At 51.6% G+C, this 18,103-nt stretch overlaps 1 protein-coding gene across 1 annotated transcript in view; it reads left to right on the plus strand.

Annotated features, from left to right (window-relative positions):
- The first annotated feature begins 2,549 nt into the window (after positions 1-2,549).
- The window catches only part of LOC147725731 (uncharacterized), a 58,110-nt gene continuing 42,556 nt past the window's right edge, over positions 2,550-18,103 (plus strand). Inside the window, exon 1 of the mRNA XM_086964419.1 lies at positions 2,550-2,613. The gene's annotated coding sequence lies outside the window, so the exon portion shown is untranslated. The remainder of the gene's footprint in view (positions 2,614-18,103) is intronic.

Genomic DNA, 18,103 nt, shown 5'->3' on the forward strand with positions numbered 1-18,103 from the left:
CCCGGAGAAGCCTCTCCCGGTCATCACCGAAGAAGCCTGCACCGTACCGTGGACCAAAGTAAGCACGGATTTCGGTTGCTTCCGAGGGGGGAAACACACACTTGTCATCATAGACGCCTACTCCAAGTATCCCGTAGTCAAGCCCATCATGTCAATAGCATTCAACCACGTTAGACCAGTGTTAGAAAAGGTATTTGCCATGTTTGGTTTCCCTCAAGAGGTGCGCAGCGATAATGGTCCCCCATTTCAAGCGGTGGAGTTTGCTACCTTCCTCCAAGAACGAGGCATATCGCATCTTCGCATCACACCACAGTGGCCCCAAGCCAACGGAGACGTAGAACTTTTATGCGCACGCTAAACAAAGTGTTTCGCATCACCGTGGTGGAGCAAGAGGACCCAGAACACAAGCTCCACGAGTTCCTGAGAGTTTCGGAGTACCCCTCACTGTATGACCCAGCGGAGCCCGTGGGCCCTGATGCTCAATGGCCCCGGCCGAGACTTGCTCCCCACCTGCCCGGGATGGTCACCACCCTTGCTAGACGCGGACGGAGCACAAGAACGGAGACGACGACAAAATCAGGAAGCAAGCATCCGACGGCGAGCCACCCCAAGAAGGCTCAGCCAAGGAATGACTGTCCTCCTACGCAACTGGCGCACAGGAGGAAAATTCCAAACACGTTATGAACCTGGTACTTGGACTATCACTGCGAGTCATGGCACAATGGTAACTGCCCAAAAGGGAACGGAAGAAGTATCAAAGAACACATCATGGTTCAAGGAGGTCCCGCCAGAATAACGCCGGGAGACCTCGAACCAAACGCCAAGCCCTGGAGCCACGGCAGTGGTCGGTAAAGAAGTAAAAGAGTCTGAGAGCAGCCCAGCCAGAGGGAGCCCCGAACCATCCGGTTACACTTCACGCGAGGCTGACTCTGAGAGCCCTGGCCAGAACTGCACAGGAGGGCGTACCGGTTCGCAGCGATACAGCCTGAGGCCAAATCCCCACCTGAGCCAGCGGCTGAGAGACTATGCGTGCTGAGGATGCCCAAGACTCGTTGGCCAGAACTAACGCAAGTACTGTGTGTTTTGCATATGTGACAAAGAGACATTCTTGAATCATTTGCTGTATTGAACAAACTGTTTGCAATAAAAGAACCAAGTTGGATAGGGATGTAATGGTGGCAGGTCTAGACTTTTCTCTTCCACGCATCCCTACATCCGCAGGCCAGGCGTGGCCTGCGGGGATCCAATAAATGAAGGGCGGCCGCTTGGAGACGTCGCTTCCCATCCGGCAACCTGTGTGGCCTGAGTGTCTGTCCGTGCGCGCTCCAGCCCACGCTAGGCCACGCGACACTCCAAGAGTTCCCCCCACCACAGTGACCTATTAAATGAAGAAGACATCCTTATGTAGGTTCCAAGTTGATTTATTTGCAGCACGGCTACAGCATCCACTCGAGATGAAGTCCAGATGCAACTGCCAATCACTGTGTGGGATCAAAAGAGGAAACATTCCATAAGAACATAGGGCCTCATTTATGAGGCCGTGCGTCACTTTTACGTCACCGGTGCGTCACTTTTTGTGACGCACCATCAGCGTAAAAAAGGTACCTTGTTGCACCATATTTACAATGTGACGCATCTAGGTAGATGCGTCACTTTGTAAACCCCTGCGCTACATTATACCTACGCCAGGTATAATGTATGCAAGGGGGGCGTTCTGACGCAAGAAAGTGTCATAGAAGTGACACAGTGAAATCTATAAGATTTCACTTCGCCACTTCTAGGACACAAATGCTTCAATTTCGTACTCCTGCCTCACAGCAGGCGTAAGACTGACGCATGCCCTTTCACATGGGGCTTGCCCCATGTGAAAGAACGCATTGCTGGAGTTGCGTCACTTTTGTGACACACTCCAACAATGCGTAACTTTTGCGCTTACAGATATGTCAGAAATACGGACGTATCTGTAACTTCTTGCGCCATGATGGGTCATACTGTAAATATGACGCATCTTTGGTGTCGCAAGGAGGGCGTAGTGAAAAGTGACGCATCGCTGTTTTCACGCAGCGATGCGTCACTTTTCATAAATGAGGGCCATAGAACCTAGGACAAAAGAAAACAGGGCTGATGCCAGTGGGTAGGTAAAGAACAAGGGAGGAGAAAAGGGAAGGAGATAAATGTAGAATGCAATGACCTTCCATTTCAGGGGGTTTCATTAGTTTCAAAATATCTGTTAGAGCTTTTCTTTGCTCAAACGGTTGTAATTTCTGTGTTTTATGTCTTTTGAGGCGCTCCCTTTCTTGGTTGCTCTTGTGCTAAAGTGTTGCTCTTCAGTGTCAGACCTTTGGCAGCTGAAGGTCATGCCTGCATGTGAAGCATGGACCCCATGACGTGTGTGTAGCCGTGCCAGGGAGCCTCTCAGGCCCCCCTGCCCTTCCTTTCCGGGTCTTGTGTAACCCCTCTTCGTCCTTGTGTGGGCGGGGCTTGTTTCTGGCAGTCTCTGCCGGTCCTGACGTCAGTTCCGGTCGGAGGAGCTGTCAGGGTTATTCCCCATTGTGAGGTCTGCGCCGGTCCGAGCCTCTCCCCGCGCTGCAGCCGGGGCCCGGGGGAGCGCAGGTGAGGAGGGGAGGGGAGGGGAGGGGGCCGGGGGGTCAGGGAGGAGGGGAGGAGGGGTCATGTGAGGGGCGGCACCCCCCGGGGGATGGACCCGCGGCTGCCGGTGCGATGGAGAGAGGGATGAGGGTACAGAGGGGGGCTGGAGCCAGGGGCAGGTCAGGATGAGGGGGGGCAAGAAGCAGCCCCCCTCCAAGGCTCCCAGGTCCAGGGGTGGGGGGTACACTGAACTCTGGGACTTGTAGTCTTAGTGATGGCATCATAAAAGAGGACTACAGGTCCCAGAATCCAAAGCGCACACCCTGCCCTAGAGCAGCGCCCCCTGCGGGTCCGGGAAGGGGGGGGGGGGGCTGCACTGCTCAGAGTCGGGGGGGCCACAGAGACCGGGGGCCACTTGAAGTCACATGGCAACCAGCACTAGATATATAACCTGGGCCTCTGAGGTATGGGGCCCCAGAAAGACGGGGTACCATGAAGACATGTGGGGCCGGGGTCACACCGGCATACCTTACCCTCTGAGAGACGGGGTACCATGAAGACATGTGGGGGTCACACTGGCATACCTTACCCTCTGAGAGACGGGGTACCATGAAGACATGTGGGGGTCACACTGGCATACCTTACCCTCAGAGAGACGGGGTACACTGATGACATGTGGGGGTCACACCGGCATACCTTACCCTCTGAGAGACGGGGTACACTGATGACATGTGGGGGTCACACCGGCATACCTTACCCTCTGAGAGACGGGGTACACTGACGACATGTGGGGGTCACACTGGCATACCTTACCCTCTGAGAGACGGGGTACCATGAAGACATGTGGGGGTCACACTGGCATACCTTACCCTCTGAGAGACGGGGTACCATGAAGACATGTGGGGGTCACACTGGCATACCTTACCCTCTGAGAGACGGGGTACACTGATGACATGTGGGGGTCACACCGGCATACCTTACCCTCTGAGAGACGGGGTACACTGACGACATGTGGGGGTCACACTGGCATACCTTACCCTCTGAGAGACGGGGTACCATGAAGACATGTGGGGGTCACACTGGCATACCTTACCCTCTGAGAGACGGGGTACACTGACGACATGTGGGGGTCACACTGGCATACCTTACCCTCTGAGAGACGGGGTACACTGACGACATGTGGAGGGCACACTGGAATACCTTAAGCCTCTGAGAGACGGGGTACCATGAAGACATGTGGGGGTCACACTGGCATACCTTACCCTCAGAGAGACGGGGTACACTGACGACATGTGGAGGGCACACTGGAATACCTTACCCTCTGAGAGACGGGGTACACTGACGACATGTGAGGGTCACACTGGCATACCTTACCCTGTGAGAGACGGGATACACTGAAGACATGTGGGGGTCACACACATTGGCCATGTCTGAACTGGGGTGGCGTGGTGAGCAAAATAACAATGGATTAAACCTAGATCTGTGACTGGGGGTGAATGTTTGACAATGTTCAACATTCCGTCCATCATCTTTTTGTGCTGCATTTTCACCCTAAGTTGGCAGGGTATGCCCAGACGTGGGTCCCTTGCTCACTTTGCCACTTGATTTAAGATAGCCTGGCTGATGGAGGTTATGAACCCGAAACCAGTCACAGGGTGCTTGATTCCGGTCCAGGGAAGACATGGCTTTGGCAGTTCGGACTGGACTGTTCCCATGAGGCACAGGGTCAGACTGATTTGCATATAGCCATGTCTGAACTGGGGTGGCTGAGTGGGCTAAAGAACGGCGATGGATTAAACCCAAATCAGTTGACTGGGGGTGAGTGCTTGCAATGTTTAACACTCCGTCCATCATCCCCTTTGGTATCGCTCAGCTGACTACCGGCATCTGTGTCTCACTTAGAGGCTCCGGTCCTTCTTTGCAACAATACTTACACAAACTTCAAGTGTAAAGAAAAGTCTTATCATGCAAGAGAGCATGGAAGAGTCCAGACCAGCAGATCACATCCTCTACTAGGCCCATAAAACCTGCACTCCCCATATTTGATAGACTGCCTTCAACCAGGCAGTCACTCCACTAACCAGATGAGCTAGGTTACACATTTCGGGAAGGAGCTGGGGGCCCCCTTCTGAGGACCCACCCAACCAGCCAGAACCTAGGCCACATGTTTAGGTTTTAATTGGCAACAACTAAAGTTTGCACTATTTTTTACTAGGGGTCAGAGTGTACAATATCGAAAAGACAAACACAGGGAACTTGTAGAGAAAAGCAACTATCGTGTAATGTTGGATAGCTGTTGCCTACAACTTTGTAGTTTATTTCTTACCCATAAAGGTAAGATGGATGCTGGAAGGTGACCTCTAAAACATCCAGTCTTCTGTGCATTGTGTATGTTCTGTGGGAGTGCTCTTCAGGTGGACACAGGGAACTGCACCTTCCTAACTAGGTATTTAAAGGGTCATAAACGTGCACGTGCAATATATTCAAGTTGGTGGATGTTTACATATGTTTTATATATTATATGTGTAGTTTATGTATAGTGCATATGATTTGCATAAACTGTAACAATAATTGTATTGACTAGACTACTGTAGTAGGTATGTAAAAGGTTCTCATTATAATTACGGTTAAGGAATGTGCTTCTATGTTGCACTGCTTGACAGCAAAGGGCTGTCAACATGCACTGGGCTTCTCTTCTCTGTGGGAAGTATCTGTGTCACCTCTTAAGTGCCTCTAGAAAGATTGTGTAAGCTGCATTCCTTAGGAGCAGAATTTACAACTGTTTCTTTCAGCAGATGTACATGCACAAATTGCATGCAAAGAGTCTCCACCTGCTATAATCATTAAAATCCTTCATGAAAAATTGACCCTCATTGAAACGTTTACTTCTATCCCATATACTTTTCTACCTTCTGCCTTCCCCTTATGGATATAAATTACTGTTAAATCTCATGCCTATCCATCGTAAGCTGTTTTTGGAAACCATAACTATCTTTTTATTCCAGCACGCATTTGCTTCCCATAGAGCCGCCTCTAATGATCACATCTGTGTCAATAATGTACCACAAGGAAAGTGGAGCGAATGCATGGAGCGCGCGTGCCGAACTTACCACAATCGCGAATAGACTGACCACTCATTTTGGGCTCCCTGGTAGTGTGCTGCTCGTCTTAAAGTGCTTTATAAATGCTATTTGAATAACATAAATCCTTTGGCTATTTTTTTTTAACCATTAAAACTTTTTTGAAAAAACCCACACCTAGCCATAGAAACGAACCCAGTGGAAACTAGCTCCTTGCTCCCCATTTTATTCTGCCTGGTACAGAATGAAACCCTTATGCCTTTTATATTCATATAAAAGTAAGTGACTATAACCGAGGCCTAGAATCTCTGTTCAGTAAAAAAAAATACGTTTGCATCTGGAAATCATTCCTTCCTGGAACATTCTATCTACATTGCCCTTGGAATTTCAGCTTCACCAGGAGCTTGGTAGCTCGTCACTTTTAGCTCAGTTAAAACATCTGGCGAGAGATACCTTTAATTATAAAACGTCGTAAAATGGTGGTCTTTGGGGGAGTTGTGTTTTCTGGTTGAAGAAAGTGCCTACAAATTCACAATTGGTGGAAAGTTGACTTTAATGAGAGGTGTTGGTAAGGCGAGAGTTTGTGGAGCCAAGCGGAGGTGTAATGTTTGTACCTGCAATGGAGAATGTGTTTGTTTAGGGTTACTTGGGGCTTGGTGTGATTTATTTTGCTACAGTTTGATTGTCCGACCTCCATCTTCAGGCACGTGCTTGTCTAGTTTGATTCTTCATAAGTTGAATGATAGGATGGGGAAGAACATGTTCTTTCTATCCAGGTCAATCCATTTGGTAAATCACCATTTGGAAGGCAGAGTATGATCACAACTCTGAGATTACCCTTAACTGGAGAGCGCTGGTGGACACCACAGACTTGTAATTGTGCTACTTTGTGTTCATGCCATTGGTTGGCAGTGCTTTTACTTGGACGGCACGCCAACTCTCTGCGCAGTTGCAGTGTTTGTACTTGGATGGCACCACCACATCCCCCACAGTTGCAGTGCAAGCATTGGCATAGCCAATAGGTCTCGCCTTTGGGACATTATAAGTGTTTAGCCATGCAACAGTTGATGGTGTTGCACCAAGGATATTGTGCTGGATAACTAAATACTTAAAAGGTCCCAAAGGCGAGACCTATTGGCTATGCCAATGCTTGTTCATCTTACTTCAAATGAGTAAATATTGCGTGATTGTAGTCCTCTTATGTATTAGATTGTGTTGTATTATATTATTTATCCCAGCCAGTTACATATTATTTTATATGTATTTGTAGACCGCGTGACTCACCTGGGAGTGTGTCCTGGTGCTGATGCAGGAGCTGTATGTGCCGAGACAGGGTCGAGACTAGGTAAAGAGGCAGGTCTTCAGTTTCTTGCAGAGATCATGAACTGAGGCTCTGATGTGCAGGGACAGGTCTTTCCAGGATTTAGGAGCGAGGCCGAAGGCCCGACGTCCGGATCTGCTCCTGCATATGCAGGAGGTTGTGTGAGAGCAGGAGTCCGGCTGACCGGAGATGCCTGGTAAGTTTGTGCAAGTTGATGTGTTGTTGAGGTACGTGGGCCCAATGAGGTGGAAGGCTTTCTATGTGTGCATGAGGAGTTTGAAGAGTGCTTGTTTGTGGATTGGGAGCCAGCGGACGTCTTTGAGGTGCAGGGTGGGAAGTTGAGGGTGAGTCTGGCCAGAGACTTTTGTATGGTCTGGAGTCTTCTGTCAGTTGACCATTGATTCCAGCTTGGAATTTGTTGTGTAGACCTGCCTGCTGGTGATGAGGGCATTTGAAGATCTTTATGAGCATCTTGATTGTGTGGAAGCAGACGATGGCGACTGATCCATGGTCATGGTAAGTTGGTTGTTGATTACTATTCTGAGGTTCTGTCTCTCTGAGAAGCGGTCGCTCCCCACTCTCCCTGCCTGGATATCTAAGCGCTTTGCTTGCACTGCCTGCTAAGAATTGGTGCCTGGGTATCGTAGCGCTTTGTTCGCTTTACTTGTCAAGAATTGTTGCCTGCTATTGCTCACTGCTGCTGCTCGCATTTTAATCTGTGCAAATTCATTTATTATTGGAGAGCTCGCATTGCCTGATTTTTAAATTACCAATTATTGCCTGATTGTGCCGGTGCCACTGCCCATAGCGACATCCAACTTTCTGCCCCCAATCTCGTCCTGTTTCGGTTTTGCTTTCGCTGCCATTTTGTTGTTGTGCCTCGTAGCCAGCCTCTCCACCCCGCTCCCAGCTGCTCCTCCCTCGCTCTGCCCCCCTCCACTATCTGCATATGTCAATGCAACAGACGCGCGGCGTTCACGCGCAGCGGATGCGCCACATGCGCGCCGAAGTTGCGCCAAAGGTAAGCCCATCTACGCCCGTCCGCGCCAGGACCTCGCCCAGCGCCAGACCCCCTGGCCCCCACAAAATCCACTCCTCCCGCATAACGTACGACGCTGCAACCCTCTCAGCCCTTAACCCCGGTCGACCACCAAACTGCCACCAAGCCGCCCCAAGACACACCCATGGACCCTTCACCTGCCACTCTTGCAAGTTCGACTGCATCAAGACCCACACCAAATCCACAAACTCCAAACGGAGCTCCGACACTAACCACCTCAAGTGCATCCTGCTCAACACCCGCTCGGTCCACAGACACGCCATTGAACTTTGGAACCTACTCAACACCACATTGCCGGACGTCGCCTTCCTTACAGAAACCTGGATGAACGCCTCATCAGCACCCGACATCGCCATAGCCATCCCGGACGGCTACAAGATAATCCGAAAGGACCGCACCAACCAAACAGGAGAAGGCATCGCCATTGTCCATAAGATCAACATCCGCATCACGACCAGTTCCGACGATAACCTCGCTACCACCGAACACCTTCACTTCCAGATCCACACCGACCCCAAGACGACACTCAGAGGCACCCTCATCTACAGGCCACCAGGACCCCGCACACAATTCAGCGAAGACATCACCGACTTCATCAGCCCACATGCCCTCCCCTCCGAGGACTACATTCTACTGGGAGACCTCAACTTCCACCTGAAAAAAAACGACAGCAACACCACCACCCTTCTGGACAACCTCGCCAATCTCTGACTCAAACAACTTGTTAACACCCCCACCCACTATGCCGGGCACTCGCTCGGCCCAATCTTCACCTCCAGCAAGCACATCTCCTTCAATCACACCACAGCTCTCCATTGGACGGACCACAGTTGCGTTCACTTCAACTACAAAAAGACTATGACCCACAACCACCCACAACGAATTACCCGCCGAAACTGGAACAAAATTACCACCGACCAACTCCTCACATCGCTTCACCAAAACCCTCCTGCACTATCATCGGACCCAAACCTTGCAGCCACCAACCTCACACAATGGATCACCCACAGCGCTGACAAATTAGCACCCTTGAAAAAACATCAAATCAAGCAAGTTAGGAAAAAAGCCCCCTGGTTCAACGATGACCTTAAGAAATCCAAGACGTTCTGTCGCACCCTCGAGTGAGCCTGGAGAAAAAACCCAACCACTGACAACCTGGCCACCTTCAAGAACGCCACCCGCAAACACCACCAACTGTTCCGATCCACCAAGAAATCAGCATTCAAGGATCGACTTGACAACAACACCCACAACAGAAAGGAACTATTCAACATCGTCAAAGAATTTACCAACCCCACCGCCGGCACCAACGACATCACTCCCTCCCAAGACCTCTGCGACTCCCTAGCCTCATTCTTCCACAACAAAATCGCTGACATACATAACAGCTTTGAAAACCAGTCCGGAGACCAGTCCACTCCACCCACCTTCGAACTAAAACCCCCCTCTCACAACCTTTGCGCCTGGAACCCAATCACCACTGAAGACACCATCCGCCTGATGAACTCCATCCACTCAGGATCGCTAAACGACCCATGTCCCCACCTCATTTTCAACAAAGCAGACTCCATTATCGCTCCCCATCTCCAAGACGTCATCAACTGCTCCCTCAACTCCGCTACCTTCCCGGAAAGATGGAAACATGCCGAACTCAGCGCCCTTCTGAAGAAACCCACAGCAGACCCCACTGAACTTAAGAACTACCGCCCCATCTCGCTCCTCCCATTCCCTGCCAAAGTCATTGAGAAAGCCATTAACAATCATCTCGCCGCCTTCCTCGAATCCATCAAATCCCTTGACCCCTCATGTCGCGTCGTAGTGGCAATAACGACCGACACTTCTTTATGGTTTAGGAGAGCTTTATTACTGCACATCCATCCTCGTCCCTGTCCCTACTCTAACTGTCCCCTTGCTTCCTATTCCCCGGCTCCTCCCGTTCCTGCTCCTCCCTCTGTCTCCACCCCTCAACCACTAGACTGCGTCTCACCATACTACATCTCCCCCTTTCTTAACAAAATGAGCTTAATGTCCTTAGTGTTCGCAGTTCTTCAATCCGCCACACAGGTTGGCGAACAGCCTGCTCTTCGAGCCTCAGTAGTGTCGAATCCGAGGTGGGCTTGACTTTGGTCAATTTTTCTGTTGTCTTAATCAGGGCATTCTTGATCACGTTGCGTGTGGACTGTCTGCTCTCACATTCCGCAGTCGGCATGTCTCTTTCCCATGGTGTAACTACTGTTGGTTTAGGTGCTCGATCTCTTTCATGGGTGGATAGTGTTCTGGTCCTCTTCCGAGCGCCCGTATCCACTTCTGCTTCCGTTTGTCTTGTCCGGTTGAAGGCAACACTGTCCTCCAGTTCAGGATTATGTATGCCAGACAGTATGGTGCTATCTGATGAGACTGTCTTGGCTTGGTTCAGTAATTCATTCACCGCCTTTATCTTTCCTGCCTTTACTTCGTCAGGTCAAAAACAATACTGTCTTCCTGTTTCGAGTCTGGGATGCCGGCCGGTGAGGTATGAACGGTGGAGGTCAGCTTGGTATGACTTGGAGATTGATTTGCTGTCTCGGGTTGTGTCTCCCCCACCTGCTCGCGCCTGGAACAGGCAGACTCTGGGGTCGGTTGAATGTTAGTGTGTCTTGTTCTCCTTCGATGATGACTTAGTTCTCCTGACACGTCTGGCTTCCTTTGCGGATTGACTGGTTGGTCCGTTTTTATTTGGGTGCTTTTGGCCACGATGCCGGATTCCGTTTTGTAGGACCAGGACCAGGGCCTTCGAGTCAACCTGGCTGCCCCTACCCGGGGTGACGGTGTGGTATTAGTGTCACGATGCACATGTGCTCGATGCGACGGGTTGTCTGGTGGAGTGATCAAGTGTGCATTGACATTGGTGTGGGACACGTCGCTCTCGACGTGAAGAGTGTCCCTTGGTTCGCTGATGTGTTCAGGTGCTTGAAGAGTGTCCCTTGGTTCGCTGATGTGTTCAGGTGCTTGGCGCCATGGCCGGTGTCGGGACCACGACTCTGTCGACTCAAAGGATCGGACCGACATGCTGTCTGAATCAGAGGAGTTCTCCCTCACTTCCCTCTGAGAATGTTTCTTTGAGAATGTTGCACGTGGTCGTTGTCGGGACCATGGCTCTGCTGACTCAAAAGATCGGACCGACGTGTTGTCTGAATCATAGGAGTTCTCCCTCACTTCCCTCTGAGAATGTTTCTTTAAAAATGTTGCACGTGGTCGTTGTCAGGGCCATGACTCTGCCGAATCAAAAGACCGGACCGACGTGCTTTCTGAATCAGAGGGGTGCTCCGTCAGTTCCCTCTGTGAGTGTTCATTTGGGAATGTCCTACTAGGTGGTCTTCGGAGCCGGGTAGTCCGTGACGAGCTGCTTTCCCCTTCGGAATTGTTTTCGAAAAGCTTCTCCATGTGTCTTTGTTGGAATATCTTCAACGCTGTCTCATTTGGGAGATTGTTTGAAGATTCCGTGCTTGTTCCTTGTGCTTGATCCCAAGCTTTTGCCTCTTCGTCCTTTACGTCTGATGTTACCCATCTACGCTCTGTTCCTTCGTTGTCGCGGGGCCCATGGATGCTTTGGGGCCCATAAAGGCATGAATCATGGCATGGACCAGTCCGTCTTGTGTGATCTGGTTCTCCTTCCCAATTGCTTGATGTTCCAGCACCTCTGACTTGGGGTTTGTGTGTTCTCCGGCCAGATGTTTCCTTGGACTCGTCTTCACTGCTTGTCGACTGATGTCCCTGCGCCGACTTTCGGTGTTGGCCAGTGCGACCCCTTCTTCTCTGGTTAGTCTTTCTCTCCCACTTGCTGTGCGGGATGCCTTCTTGACCAGGAGTGCGATCTGTCCCACTTGATGCTCTTTCTTCCTCCTTTGAATGACTCTTTGAGGAACTCCTGAGGGGTGAATAACTTTTTGGAATTGTCTTTTGGATGGTTGACTCTGGGTCATCTGACTCCGAGCAGTCCTTGGTTGACCTTGAGTAGTCGGCTGCTGAGAAATCTGACTCTGAGTAATCCGTGTTATTTTCTTTGTCACTGTGTCTTTCCCGTTGTCTTTTTGCTGGTCTGTCTTCCCTCTCTCTCCTGTCAGTTCTGTTTGTGTTCTGAGGGTTATCTGTCCGGGCGTCTTGATAATTTGCTTTCAGATTCGGGCCTTTGATTTGTCTCTTACCTTGACGTGCAGTCCAATTTCAGCCTTCCTGATGATTTCTTCCAGTGACCACTTTCCTCGCAAGATCTTGAGTTTCGTGTCGGGGTTTGCACAGCCTTCAATTATCCGGAGTCGGACTGCGTCCTCATTCGTGAAGGTGTTGAAGTGGCAGCCTTGTACCAGGTTTTTTAACCGAGTGATGAAGGTTGGCAGTGGTTCACCTGGTTCCTGCCGAGCTGTGTTGAAAGTGATGCGCTCTCGATCCACTTCCGTTTGTGCGGAGAGACGGGCACATAGTTTCTCTTGGAGTCTTTTATAGATGCCTGTGTCTTCTTCGGAAAATGTTTCGATTGGGCATCGGCCCTCTGGACCCACCAAATGGAGGAGCAGCGTTAGGCATTTCCTCTCTCTTTGTTCTCCATTGGCATCCAGGAAATCACTCAATGTGGCCAGCCATTGGTTCCGTTGGAGACACAGACTCCAGGTGTCCGTCTGCATCCCTGGGGGTGGTGCTTCAAAGCAGGGATTGAACTGTTGTGCGATTTCTTCCCCCGCCATAAGAGGAGGATTTTGATGGATCATGTTCGCAGAGCACCGGCTGTTCACTTGTCTTCTCGTCTTCGTAATTGATCTGTATGTAGTCGAAGCCTGCGGTCTAGTCATGCGCTGGGACGTTAGCAATGCTTGTTTGGCCTTCGCCAGTGCTCGCTCGGTCTTTGCTAATGCTTGATTCTGTTATGTTCGCCAGTGCTTGTTTGGTTTTCAGCGATACTTGTTTTCTTTCTTGGCTGCGATTTATCCAATGCTTGTTGATCTGCGTGTATCAATGCTTGTGTCTTTGTGCATGGATCAGTGCTTGTTCCTTTGTACGTACCAGTGCTTGTTGATTTGCACGTATCGATGTTTGTCTAGTTGCATGTATCACTGCTTGTTTATTTGCATGTACCAGTGCTTGTTTACTCTTAGCCAGTACTTTGTCTTTGCATGTACCAATGCTTGTTGATTTGCATGTATCAATGTTTGTCTTCTTAGATTGCTTCTTGCATTTGCATGGGCTTGTTTGTCGTCTTTTCAGCGCTTTGTTATTCTTCACTTGCATTCGCCAATGCTTGTTTGCATGCGTCAATGTTTGTTTTGTTACAGTCACCAATGCTTGCTTCACTTACAGTTGCCAATGTTTGTTTACTCTTCCCTTGCATTCGCCAATGCTTGTTTGTATGTCTCTTGCCCTTTCCAATGATTGTTTGGTCTTTGCCAATGTTTGTTTGTTTGTCCTTTACCAATGCTTATTCCCACTGCTCGCCTGACTTAAAGATGGCCGCTTCAAAATTGCACAGGGATGTCTTCTCAGTTGCCTGACCCTAAGATGGCCGCCCCACTGGAACTCTCATTCACCACGAGATTTGGGTTCCATGCATTCTTCAGCTCACTCGGTCTCACGGAGCACTCACCGGCAGCCAGCCTCTTCATGCAGCTCGCCCTCCGCACCTCTTCAGACGCTCCTCAGGCACTGGAGCAATCAGACGCGATCCAGGCGAGCTCCCTGTTTACCGCGCGTCAGGTAGGCGATGTCTCACGCATCGGGGGTGAGCTTTTCTTCCGTTTTGGCGCGAACAGCGCTCGGTCAGCACCGCTTGGCAGGCGGTCTCCGTGGGGCGCCGTCCTCCACGCGAGGGCACTTTCTCTTCTCTCTTGGGGTCTGGCAGAGTCAGGGTAGGCTCCTGGCTTCTGCTCCTGCAGCGCTGGCTGGACACCGCGCTCTCTTGCGCAAGTCGCGTTTTAGCGCGAAGGGGTCACTTCTGCCTCGGGCGTTGCGACGCTTGGTGCCTCGGCTCCCTCTTGAGTCCCTCCCAACTGCTGGGGGGGGGGACAGGGTCACCTGCTACTGGCCTCACGTGGCAGGTCGCAATTTCGTCTTTCTGGTCAGCGTCGCCTGCTCCTCGAGGCACGCTGGGGACAGGGCTCTCTCGTGAGGGTCAGTGGGGTTCAAGCACATCCCACCCTCGTCGCCAGTTGTCGCGTCGTAGTGGCAATAACGACCGACACTTCTTTATGGTTTAGGAGAGCTTTATTACTGCACATCCATCCTCGTCCCTGTCCCTACTCTAACTGTCCCCTTGCTTCCTATTCCCCGGCTCCTCCCGTTCCTGCTCCTCCCTCTGTCTCCACCCCTCAACCACTAGACTGCGTCTCACCATACTACACCTCACAGTCCGGCTTCCGAGCCAAACAAAGCACCGAGACCGCCCTCATCGCAGCAACAGACGACATTCGAACACTGCTGGACAACAGAGAAACAGTTTCCCTCATCCTACTTGACCTCTCCGCAGCCTTCGACACAGTCTGTCATAGCACCCTTATACAACGCCTCAGAAATGTCGGAATACAAGGAAAAGCGTTGGACTGGATCATCTCGTTCCTCGCCGGAAGAACCCAGAGAGTCCACCTCCCCCCTTTGAGATCCGAGGCCAGCGAAGTCATCTGCGGCGTACCACAAGGATCATCACTCAGTCCCACCCTCTTCAACGTACACATGATTCCCCTCGCATCCATCGCGCGCCAACACAACCTCAATATCATCTCCTACGCAGACGACACCCAGCTGATCCTCTCCCTCACCAAAGACCCAAACACCGCCAAAACCAACTTACACGAAGGAATGAAAGATGTAGCCGAGTGGATGAAGAACAGCCGTTTAAAACTGAACTCGGACAAAACGGAAGTCCTCATCTTAGGTTCATCCCCCTCTGCCTGGGACGACTCATGGTGGCCACCGGCCCTGGGAACAGCACCCATATCTACGGACCACGCACGTAACCTGGGCTTCACCTGGACTCCTCCCTCTCGATGACCAGACAAGTCAACGCCGTCTCATCATCATGCTTCAACATCCTACGCATGCTCAAAAAAATCTTCTGTTGGATCCCCACCGAAACAAGAAAGACGGTCACCCACGCACTGGTCACAAGCCGACTGACTACGGAAACACCCTTTTACGCCGGAACCACAGCCAAACTACAGAAAAAACTCCAACGCATCCAAAACGCCTCAACCAGACTCATACTAGACAACCCCCGCCAAGCTCACATTTCCGGTCACCTGAAAGACCTCCACTGCCTCCCCATCAACAAGAGAATAACGTTCTGTCTCCTCACCCACGCACACAAAGCCCTCTACGACCTAGGATCCGAATGCCTCAACACGCGCCTGTCCTTTTACACCCCCACCCGCCAACTACGATCGTCCAATCAAGCCCTTGCCGCAATTCCGCGCATCCATAGATCCACCATGGGGGGGAAGACCCTTCTCCTACTTGGCGGCCAAAACCTGGAATTCTCTCCCCACCCACCTCCGCCTTACACAGAACCACCTCCTCTTCAGAAAACAACTTAAAACGTGGATATTCGATAAGTAAAGTACCCCCCTCTCTCTAGCGCCTTGAGTCCCTCTGGGTGAGTAGTGCGCTATACAAATGTTAAACTTGAAACTTGGGTTGCTGGCAGGAGGGTGGGTCCGAGTTTGTCAGGCCTCCAGGTGGAATCCCAGAGCAGGTGTCTTTGCTGAAGATTACTACTTCTGTCTTCTCCGTGTTGAGTTTGAGGCAGTTGTTTTTCATCCATCTGCCGAATTCAGTCATGCAGATGGAGAAATTGATCCGGGTGTTTGGTATCTTGTGGTGGAAGAGAATGGGCTGGGGGTCGTCGGCGTAGGGTGTGACATTGATTCCAAGGGGCTGGATGATACTGGTGAGTGGGGTCATGTGGTGGGAGAGTATGGGCTGGGGGTCGTCGGCGTAGGGTGTGATATTGATTCCATGGGACCAGATGACGCGGTGAGTGGGGTCATGTAGTGGGAGAGTATGGGCTGGTGTCGTCAGCGTAGGGTGTGATATTGAGTCCATGGGACCGGATGACGCTGGTGAGTGGGCTCATGTAGTGGGAGAGTACGGGCTGGGTGTCGTCGGCGTAGGGTGTGATATTGAGTCCATGGGACCGGTTGATGCTGGTGAGTGCGGTCATATAGTGGGAGAGTACGGGCTGGGGGTCGTCGGAGTAGGGTGTGATATTGAGTCCAGGGGACCGGATGATGCTGGTGAGTGGGGTCATGTAGTGGGATTGTACGGGCTGGGTGTCGTCGGCGTAGGGTGTGATATTGAGTCCATGGGACCGGGTGATGCTGGTGAGTGCGGTCATGTAGTGGGAGAGTACGGGCTGGGGGGTGTCGTCGGCGTAGGGTGCGATATTGATTTCATGGGATCGGATGATGCCGGTGAGTGGGGTCATATAGTGGGTGAGTACGGGCTGGGTGTCGTCAGGGTAGGGTGTGATATTGATTCCATGGGACCGGATGACGCTGGTTAGTGGGGTCATGTAGTGGAGCTTTCCGGATACTGGAGATGAGGTTGACGGCGTCCAAGGTGAATGGGGCCATGCTGCCCTACTGAGTGAGATCTGTCATAAAGGAGCAAATCTCCCGCTGCGCGGGTACATGCTTACCTTCAGTTGTTGGGCAAGGATAGGGTCCGAGGGGATCACACCTTACTGGAGAGACCGCTAAATGTCACTCCAGGTTGCACTACACTTGTCTTTTGACTTACTCTCTCGAAGAGTGGTGTGACCAACTTCCAGGGTTCAGGGAATAGCCTGTTCATATGGATAGTAATGACTGGTTTTTAGGTCTCGACTATTCTATCCCGCAGGTATAGATAGGCGAGATTATAGTAAGCAGTTCAAAAACTTCTACCAAACTGCAGATCACGTACAGTTCATGTGATCTATGCGCGTGCACGCCATCGCCAGCCACATAACACACCACCATTTATCTGTGCCTCAGACTTCAAAGGCTGCCGATACCCCTACCCCGCGTGCACATCGCGCACCACCATTTGTCTGTGCAAATGCTATGGCTATGGCAATGCTTGTTGGTAGCAAGCAAATACAGTGCTGTTGTGGTGCTGAGTGATGATGTGGTTGGGCTGAGTGATGATGTGGTTGGGCTGAGTGATGATGTGGTTGGGCTGAGTGATGTGGTGGTGTCCCAGAGTGATGTGGTGGTGTCCCCGAGTGATGTGGTGGTGCCCCTTAGTGATGTGGTGGTGTCCCTGAGTGATGTGGTGGTGTCCCCGAATGATGTGGTGGTGCCCCCGAGTGATGTGGTGGTGCCCCCGAGTGATGTGGTGGTGCCCCCGAGTGATGTGGTGGTGCCCCGGAGTGATGTGGTGATGTCCCCGAGTGATGTGGTGATGTCCCCGAGTGATGTGGTGACTGCGTTGGTCAGTTTCAGAATCAGGAGGGGCAGAGTCAGCACAGTGTGCGAGGGATCAGCATGTCTAGAGGCAAAGCATGAGGGGGTGTGAGGGTGAGGGTGATGGTGATGGGAGTGATGGTGAGGGTGATGGGAGTGAGGGTGATGGGAGTGAGGGTGATGGGAGTGAGGGTGTGTGAGGGTGAGGCGGTGAGGGGTGTGTGGGTGAGGGTGAGAGGGTGAAAGGGGGTGTGGGGGTGGGTGAGAGGGTGGGTGAGGGTGTGAGGGTGAGTGGGGGTGTGATGGTGAGGGTGTGAGGATGTGAGGGAGGGTGAGGGGGTGGGGGTGTGAGAGTCAGAGGTTGTGTAAGGGTAGAGGGTGAGTGAGGGTGAGGGTGTGTGAGGATGAGGGGGTGTGAGGGTGAGGGGTTGTGAGCGTGAGGGTGAGGGGGGTTGAGGGTGTGTGGGGGGTGAGGGTCTGAAGTAAATGGTGTTAGGGCAGACATCATAAGACAGAGAAGAGACAGCGTGGTTCAGTTTCAGAATCAGGAGGGGCAGAGTCAGCACAGTCTGTGAGGGATCAACGTGTCTGGAGGCAAAGCATGAGGGGGTGTGAGGGTGAGGGTGTGTGAGGGTGAGGATGAGGG

This window comes from Lissotriton vulgaris, chromosome 3_2 (genome assembly GCF_964263255.1).
Source record: "Lissotriton vulgaris chromosome 3_2, aLisVul1.2, whole genome shotgun sequence".
Classification (NCBI taxonomy): Eukaryota; Metazoa; Chordata; class Amphibia; order Caudata; family Salamandridae; genus Lissotriton; species Lissotriton vulgaris.